The sequence below is a fragment of the Arachis duranensis genome, chromosome 4 (genome assembly GCF_000817695.3).
Source record: "Arachis duranensis cultivar V14167 chromosome 4, aradu.V14167.gnm2.J7QH, whole genome shotgun sequence".
NCBI classification, from domain to species: Eukaryota; Viridiplantae; Streptophyta; class Magnoliopsida; order Fabales; family Fabaceae; genus Arachis; species Arachis duranensis.
In genome coordinates, this window is record NC_029775.3 from 109,232,905 (window position 1) to 109,243,292 (window position 10,388).

Below are 10,388 nucleotides of genomic sequence, written 5' to 3' on the forward strand. Positions count from 1 at the left end.
CAAAAAAAAAAAAAAAAAACTAAATTGTGACTTTGGTATGAAACTAGGAATTGTCTTAGATGAAAAAAGAATATTTGGATTCTTAAAAGACCAACATAGATGATGAAATTGGCAATAATGTGGGGCTCTCTTGTTAATATGAATTTTTAACATTTTTATCATATAAAGTTATAAACTCAATTTTTATCACTAAGAATCTAAAATTTAATAATATAGACAACAGATTAAGTTTCATATGCAAAGTTTTGCTATTTAAAAAAAAAATATTACAATTATATTTTTTATATTCTAAATTATAAAATTTTAACGCTACTTTTTAAATTATAAATACTAGACTCTAAAGTAGTTAATATTGATATATTGGTATATATTATAAATTCTTAACCCTACTTTTTACAACTATATTTTTATATATCATAGAAACAAAAATAAAAGGCACATATATAATTACTCAAAATATTATATATTTTAACGTTAATACAAAATTCGAATTCACCCGTGAGAAATCTTTTTCGCACATCTTATTAATAAAACTCATCACTACTTCAATCCCATAAAAGTTCATTCTCTCTCACACGCACATATTCTCTCTCACACGCACATATGCACACACATGTTGGCTAATTTTTTTTATTATGGAAGTAAAAGTGGTGATATACTTTAATATGGTAATTTTTGGTGTTTTTTAAAACTGTGGAAGTACACAAATCTCTGGCATCAATTTCTGTACTTAAAATTTTTTAATTTTTTTAACACAAATCTCTGGGACCGATTTGTGTACCAACACAAATCCCTGGCACCGATTTGTGTACCCTACACAAATCTCTGGCACCGATTTGTATACTTCTGACAAATCCCTAGCACCGATTTCTGCTTCTCTAGTTAAACGATTCCACATTTAAGTATAACACCCCAACAATCCACATTTAAGAAAAACACCACTAGCACTCCAATATTAAAAATAAAAAATTCCACACATGTTTGCTGTCAAGGACAACAAAAATGTAAAAAAAAATGATTTCTTTTATTTTTGTTGATAGGAAATGTTAAAATAGAAAAATAATTTTATCTCGTTTTCGTTGATTATGTTTGTGTTACCTTTTAAAAAATATTTTCGCATTCATTGATTGCGAAAATGATACTGAATATACAAATTAGTAAATTTTTGTATTTTGAATTAAATTAAATTGGTAAATTTATTTAAATAAAAAAAACTCTATTTTAATTAACATGCATTATAATAACAAGAAAATTTTCAAATAATACATTCAATATGATAAAAAATATATGTGGAAGAATTACTATAGTTTTGTTTTTGGGTTGGGTCAGTTTTATCAATTCCCTGAACAACAATAATTATGTCCATGTTTATAAATGTCACAGCCTATCTTATATATTATCATTGCTAAAGTGCTAATTGCCTAATGTTATTTTATGTACCATATTTATGTATACCTTTGATTATTTTAATAAATGAAATAAAATATCTCATTGATTGCTTACTCTTGTTTTATTTATTTCTCCTATTATTTTATTTTTTATTACATTTTCCATAAATGATGTTATGGAAATAAATGGCACAAGAAGAAATGGTTTCTGTGTGAAACTATCTTGTTGGATAAAGATTACAGAAATCTTCTGTGTGTTCATTGAAATATTAGGAGTGGAGAAAATAAGTGGTTTCTATTCTTCGGTCATAAATGGCTTCCCATTTTTTGGTTGAAATTCGTGACACTCTAAATCATATATAGAAAATCTAAATGTGGCATAGCCCTACAAGCACAACTTTGCAAGAGTATGGAACTGCATTAGTTTTCATGTATTAGACCCTTAAATTATACTCTTCCATTAAGTTAAACATTGAAAATATGATTTAATCCAAATATATATTGAAAATATGATTTAATCCCTTCTAATTATTAATTTTAGATGAAAACATCATCAATTAAGTTCTTTTTTAATATGCGGGGGGAGAGAGAGAGAGGCGCCGCGCGGGGGGGTTAATTAGGGTTATAGGTATTTTCTATTTTCATGCAAAGTTGTTTTTCCCACGCTTTTTGACTCTCTTCAATTATTGCTCCAACAATTATGACAAAAATCTTTCACAATAATTACAACAAACTTAAATATCAAACTTTTTCCCCCAAAATCTCACCTTGTTTTTTGGGTTTTTATGCATAAAAATTAAATTTAATTTTAAAATATTATCAATGTAAAATTAATTATCTTACATTGATCACTTATATAATATGTAAAATTAATTATCTTACATTGATCACTTAAATAGTCGTTGAAAACAATAAATATAATTAAACAAAAATTATATTATTCCTATACTAAAATTAAACTAAAAAAATTACTGCATTAAATAATAAAAGTTTTTTTTTCAAGCCTCCAATGGTTTTTTAAACCTGGTTTTTAAAAGACCAAGATAATATATTATAATTTCGTGACTTTTATTAGCTCTGTACAAAAAGCATAAATTAATAATAGTTAGCTTTTAAATTGTTCTAATTATAAAAAGACTGGTTGGATGTGCTAAAGTACTAATGATTTTTGGACATTGTTAATTAGAGACTAATTGTATCTTTTTTATTAATGTTTTGAAAAAATTAAATAATTTTTTATTTTATAAAAAAATAGTAACTGCCATTTTAAGGTTAACAAATTTTTAAATAACATAACAACATTTTAGAGTTAATTTTGAAAAGATTAAAATACCAAAGTTAAATTATTAACATATCCCATGATAAATAATTTTAAAAAGATTAAATTATCCTTATAGGATTAACTAAAATGATATGATTGTATTAAAAATTAAAAACTTTTATATATAAAAAGTTTAAAATATCCTTACACATAAATTTTTATGATTAATTTCAAACTATTAAATGCCCTTTTTTTTTATAATAATACTTCTTTAATTATATTAGAAATGATAAACTTTAATTTTTTGACAGACTAAAATATCTTTATAATTAATATTCAAAAGAACAACAAAACAACCCTTAAAAGTTAATTTAAAAAAATCTAAAATACCATGATACAATTAATTCATATTATTTGACTGTATTAGAAATTGAAAATTTGAATACGATTTAAAAAAAAAAAGTATTCTTGTAATTCATATTTAGAATACTAAAATATCCTTTAATCATTAGTAAAAAAAAAATACTAAATTATCTTTTTAGGATCAAACTAAAATACCTCTATAATTAAAATGTAAACTCAATTTTTTTATTGAATTATTAAAATTAATTTAGATGACAAATAATTTCTAGTTTAATTATAAAGATTTTGGTTTAAATTTAAAAAATAACCATTTTTTATGAATTATATATAATAAAAAGTTTTTAAAAAAAGGTTGAACACCAACTTTTTTAATATCCCTGTTAAACTTGCCGACAAATAATAAATATTCAAATTCTGAACCATAAATTGAAGTTAACAGAAGATTAATTACCATACCTTGAATTTTGTGTGATGAGCTTCTTATTGGTTCCAATTTCCATCTCTATGACCCTTCCCTTTCATACTTTCAATTCCATCTTTTACCCATATTCAATCTCTAGTTCCACTACTCCCCAAACATTTAGCAACCCGGACCCCCTCTCCATTACTCACTCCCTCAAACACTACATACCAGTCTTTCTCTCTTTTTCTTCTTCATTTCTAGTCATGAGCTCTCCAAATTTTATATAAAGGGAAGGGAGGGTTTAGAGATACTGCGCTCTTCATCTACCACAAACCAGAGTTAGAGTTTACTCTACTCTCTTCATCTTTTTGCTCTGACTCTTGCTTCTTTCACACTCTTAGCAACCATGTCTTTGCTCTCAGGTCTCATCAACCTCAGCTTCTCCGAAATTGTAGGTACTTTCTATTTTCATGCAAAGTTGTTTTTCCCATGTTTTTTCATGTTAATATAAGCTAGTTTTGGATTGGTCCCTGCTGCCTGCTTTACCCGAATGAATTGTGTAGTAGCTACCAAATAAGCTACTTGTTTAGCTTCCATTTCTATTTCTGATTCCATAACTCTCCCCAATCCCATTCCCAAATTAAAACAAATACTACTACTATGCATGCCACCTCCATCTATCTCTATAAAACACTTTAATTTGAACCTTCTTAATACTTTTAATTTATTTATATTTTGTGGCTGCACCTAATACACATGCATCGTGTATGCATAATTTCACCTAAGTAGTGCTACTGCTACGTACTGTACGTAATGCATATACTGTATACTATTAAAAAAAACATTATTAACCAATATATATAATTTAATTTTAATACATTTGTTATGTAAAATAATTTTATACATGTATTTAATTATATAATATCATGTCAACAAAAATTATTTTTTATATTTGATCACGTGAATAGTCATTAAAAAAAAATTTCATTACGCCTATACTTTTTATAATAAAAAATATTATTTATACATCAAAATCATTAGCTATCATAACACATATATTGTTTAACATATTTTTTTATGTATATTTTATATTTTATATTTTAATATATATTTTATACTAATAACTAATTTTAGTATATATCTAGCATAGTTGTTTTATAGTAAACATATACCATACATTTTAATATCAATAATTTTTTAACAACCAAACATATGTTTTGTTTGTTATGTTAATTAAAAATAAATTTAAATACATAATTAATTAATAACAATTATATTTTTATATAAATTTTAAGAGTATTTGATATATGAATAATATTTTTTAAAAACATATGTAATTAGAAAAAAAAGTATAATAATATATAGGTTCTCTTCAAATAAAAGACGTAAGTGCGAGTGAAAGTAATAGCTCAAATGGCATAGTCTCCTCGTACTCTTTTTTTGTTTTGGAAGCCACTCAGATAAAGACGCTGAAAATGTTTATGAAAATGACTACAATACTTTTATTATATATATATATTAATTTTGAAAATTCTAAATTTTATTCTTTTATTTTTTTTATCGTAGAGTTAGGATTTAGAATTTTTATAAATATGTTAACTGTCCTTGATACTTGCATCACTCTAAATAACACAGAAGCAGGTTTTGGGGGACCATTTTGCAAATCATTAGTCCTACTCAGTCCTCCATACCTTACAGGAATATCCTCAGGCCTGATAAATCTGAACAATAACACAACAAAAGCCACACCTCAAATTTCCAAACCAAAAAGAAAAAGGAGAAATTGTGGGTAAGAAGCACCTTTTATTGGTATAGGTGCTTTGTTGGAATTGAATGTAAACTAATGATTACCACTTTTTAGTCACTCCAAAAATCTAATGGCTTTGTGAAATATATGGACTTTCAGGTACTCAAGAAGAATGATGGTTCTTTACAAACGAACTTCGGGAATCTTTGAAAAAGGTAACCATATCTTCTTTATTTGAGATGCTAATGACGTTATGAATGTGGTCTTCAGCCTTCTTACTTTTCAGCTGCAAATTGTGTTGCACACTTTGAAATAACTGTCTCTATTCTCATGCCCCCAAAATTCAAGGATTTGGATAATTTTTTTTGGTGTCCTAAAGAAATTAACAAAAAAGGAAAGGAAGGAAACATGCCCAGGAAGCTCAAAACGGTAGCTAACAGTCATCAATGATATCAATAATTCTGTTCTGTCTCTAGAATTTTTCCACCAAAATTCAAATACCATCGTTCTAACCTTTAACTTCTCAAAGATTATATGAGTTTTGGTTACAATAAAAATATTGAAATTTTTTACAATTTTCTTAAAATAAATGCAAACTAACCAGGAATTGGATAAATTTAATATGTTAGAGAAATTATAATTTTGTTTTATTACTTTAGCTATTTTCAAGTGTTTATTATTAGCAAAACTCTAAATATATAATGTTATACGGAATTGTCTTAAATGACCAGAGAGAATATTAGATTTAGATTTTAAAGATTCATATAAAAAAATATAAAATAATTTAGTAAAATATCTTTTTTAATTTTTTTTATCTTCTCTCTCATGAAACATTTTTCATGATATCACCATTAATGACAGCAACAACACCGTTATTATTCTCTTTTTTTGCCAAATTACTCTTGTTCCAAACTTTGAAAACACCATGATGCTAAAGCTGTGGTGCGGAAATTGGTGTCGTAGCACTCTCGAACCAAATCATCATCTTCCTTCTGCATCGTCCTTGGAGACGCTAAAGCTGTGGTGCGGAAATTGGTGTCGTAGCACTCTACGACACTGCCACCATGTTAGCACCGGAGAAGGAAAGGTGGGGATAAGCATAGGAGATTGGCAAAGTTGGAACTCCAGTTCGGCATGGAAGAGGTTGGTGGCGATTTTATCAACAAAACTCGACGGCGGAGCTGTCGTAGAAGTTGCAGCGGCACCATAAGGCAGCGTACTTGATGGGTGCAGGTCGTCGATGGTAGCGATGAGTGCTAGCATGACTTCTCCGCAGCAGTTGAGAATATGACCGTCCAGAACAACGGCGTGATTCTTCAAGCATTTTTTTGTATATAACTGGTTATAGGTGGTTGGCCGCAGTAATATGGTGAGGGGCGGTGATGAGTAGGGCTGGAAGTGAGCTGAGCTGAGTCAAGTTAGACCAAGCTCAAGCTTGGCTCACGAAAATTAAGCTCGGTTCACGACTCTCGAAAATATTATTATTTTTTCATTAAAAAAGGCTCCTTAAAAATATTATCTTATTAAGTAGTGTATACAAAGAAAAATAAAAAAATATTAAAATACCATTAACTATAATTAAGTAAAACGAAATAAATATATTAAGTTTCATATCGATTATATATAATATAAGAATCATATATGGCATGAAACTTAATAAACTGGCTTCATATATATATAATGTAAGAAACATATAGAAGCATATTATGTTTCATATATATAATATTAAAATTCTCCTAAAACTCTAATCAATCAGATTCTTATAGGACTCATTCAGTATAATGCAATACAAGTTTGGTTGGAGGGAAAAAAAATAAGTGAAACTTTTTATTTATAATACACTATTTAAAAAGAATATCTTATTGTGTTAGTAATATTTTATGTGTAGATTTAAAAAGTAAAAATATTTAAATTTATTTTTATTTTTATGATTTAAAATTTTTTATAATCCAATATTGAACTCACTCTAAAATTTTAATTCAATATAAAATTTATCTATTTTATTTCTTTAAACTTAGATTTTATCTTTTATTATTTTATCATTTATAAATATTAAATGACCTTTTCATATATAAAATACTTTTGTCCAAAAAAAAAATGAAATTATAAATTTATATTTTAGTATCATTTTAATTATTTTTATTGATTGCCCAATTTTAATATTAGTTTAAAAAAAACATTGCATTTATAAATAAAATATATTCTAATAAAAAACTCTTGATTCAATCATAAATAAGTTTTATTAAATTCAAATAAGAGAACAACAAAAAAAAACAAAGGAATATATTTACCTGAAGAAAATTGCTTGATGTGCTATGCAAATTAAATGCACACGTCTTATAGGGTTGGCTTAAAACTTAGCTTGAGCCCAACTACCTTGAGTAAGAGAATGTATTCGCTGCTCTAGTTAAAATTGCCACAAACTAAATACATGAAGAACACTTTTTTTTTTAACAAAATGAAGAACAAATTAAAGTAAAACCTGACTTATAGAATAATTATATAATAGATTTTGTAATTAAAATAATAATTTTATAATCAAAATATAATACTTGATATGCTTTTATTGTAATTAAATTAAAAATTTCTTTTTTTTTAAATTAAGATTTTTCTTTTGTCTTTTTTTATTTTATCCTCTTTCATCTACCACAATTTTTTATATATTAATATTAGTTATTAATTTAACAAGCAAAATATAACACAATATTTTTTTATTACAATTAAAATTGAAATATATCGTTAATATGACAATCAAAATCTATCACATTATACTCTATTTTATTATAATTAAAATAATATTTTTTTTTCAAAACTAATAAATTTTCCCTCTTCTCTTCACTCATTTTTTTTAGGTTTTTAATCAATATGCCACAATTTCTAAAACTTATTATCCAAACATGTCACATAATATTCTTTTCTTGAAATTAAAAAATATTTTTTTTAAATTGAAAACCTCTCTCCTTTTCTGTTTCTCTATTTCTCTTCCTCCTTTATCACTCTATCTCTTATATATATTATTAATAATTTATTATATCTATTACATATTACTAATTTCACAACCAAAATATATATATAACTCTTTCTAATTGCGATTTAATTAAAAAAAATTTACAAATCAATGAAGTCTCTCCTCTCTCCTCTTCTCTTTTCTATGTTCCCTCTCTACTCACATTAGCTCTTTTATATATTATTACTAATTATTAGTTGATCATTTAACAATTAAAATATATCACATAATATTTTTTATTATAATTAAAACTACTTTATTATATATTTTTAATTTGATAATCAAAATGTACCACATAATACTCTTTTTTTATTGTACTTGAAATAATTTTTTTTTAAATAAATTTTTTTCTCTCTTTATTTAGTCACTCTGTTTCTTTTGACTTTTTAAACAGTATACTATAATTTACTAACATGCCACTATTTTTAAATTATTTATTTATATGTGGTTGTTTTTTTACGATCACATTTATTATTTTTTCGATATCCTGACTGAAAATTATTTATCCAAAAAGTACTATTATTAACTATGTTTAATAATTTAAATAGGTGTTTGTTTCGTGTTCGGTTGCTCATTAGAACGATGAAGGGTTGATGAATAGGATCGCTTGCAAGGATTCTGTAGGATAAACCCATTAATTCTACTCTTCTATTAAGTTAGACATTGAGAGGGGGGGAGAAAGAACCTAACATAGTGTTGAATGTTGACCCCAATAATGTTTCTTCCAGGTACAATCTCCTTCCACTTGTTTAATGACCCAAATTAAACACAAGCATGACAAAAGCTTGTCTATTTAATTTGAGACGCTATTATTAAACAAGTGGAGGAAGATTGTACCTAAAAGAAGTACTATTGGAGCTAACATTCAACACTATGAAGTTTTCTTGGTTCCCCTAAAAACAAAACACAAAGGCTACAAAGTTGGGCCCTCACATATATTTTGTGGCTGCACCTAATACACATGCATCGTGTATGCAAAATTTCACTCAAGTAGTGCTACTGCTACGTACTGTACGTAATGCATATACGGTATACTATTTTATGTCTATGAATTGCTGCATGAATTAAATAATTTGGTTAAGTGTATATATATATATCTGCATGAAGAATATGATGATCAGGTAGCCTAAGTTGTTGTACATATATACATATATAGCTAGTCTGATATTCTTTACTTCTCACATAACAATATAACAGCAGCTTTAATTTCTACCAACTCTCAAAGCCATATGTAATTAATTACTTTAACACTAGTGGAGAAGGACTCTTGATTTGATTTTGCAAACATCAAACTCTGCAAGTGTACCATTGTTGTAAATTTTTTTCATCATAAAACCTATGTGCAAGTTTGACCAAACCCCTTGCATCTTTTGACTCTCTTAACTAAAGTTCAACACAAAATCACGATGCCATTGCTTCAGTGTTGAATTTTTTCATGAGATCTTTATTAAAAGAAAGTATATCAATCACACAATAACAACTCCCCAAATTGAATACTATAATTAGAAAAAGAAAAAAGAATGAAGTATGATGTTGAGGATTATGTAGTAACGTGATGTGAAGCATTTGATTCTTCATTGTTAAACATACACTTGCACCTAAATTTCGACCCCCTTTCTTTCGGTAGTAAAGTTATTTTGGTTTAAATTTAAAAAATAACCATTTTCCATAAATAATATATAATAAAAAATATTAAAAAAAAAGTTGAACACTAAATATTTTAATATCTCTATTAAATTCACCAATAAATAATAAATATTCAAATTCTGAACCGTAAATTGAAGTTAACAGAAAATTAATTACCATACCTTGAATTTTGTGTGATGAGTTTCTTATTGGTTTCAATTTCCATCACTATCACCCTTCCTTTTCATACCTTCAATTCCATCTTTTCCCCATACTTCACATTCATTCACTCTCCACTACTCCCCAACCCGTGTCCGTTTAAAGAGAGGGGAGGATATAGAAATACAGCACTCTACCACAAACACATTTACTCTCTGTTTCTCTGCATTCTACCAGAAAAAACAGTTTACATCAATTTTGTGGTTTTTGGTCAAATAAAGCATTATTAAAATGTCTGTAAGAGTGAAATGTACTATGTTCTTATTCTTGTTGGTTGTGCTACAACCACTTTCCATCAAAGGTAGGTCAACGTAAAAAATAATGTAGAGGGCAATTTGAATCTCACCATTCATTGCAAATCTAAGAATGATGAT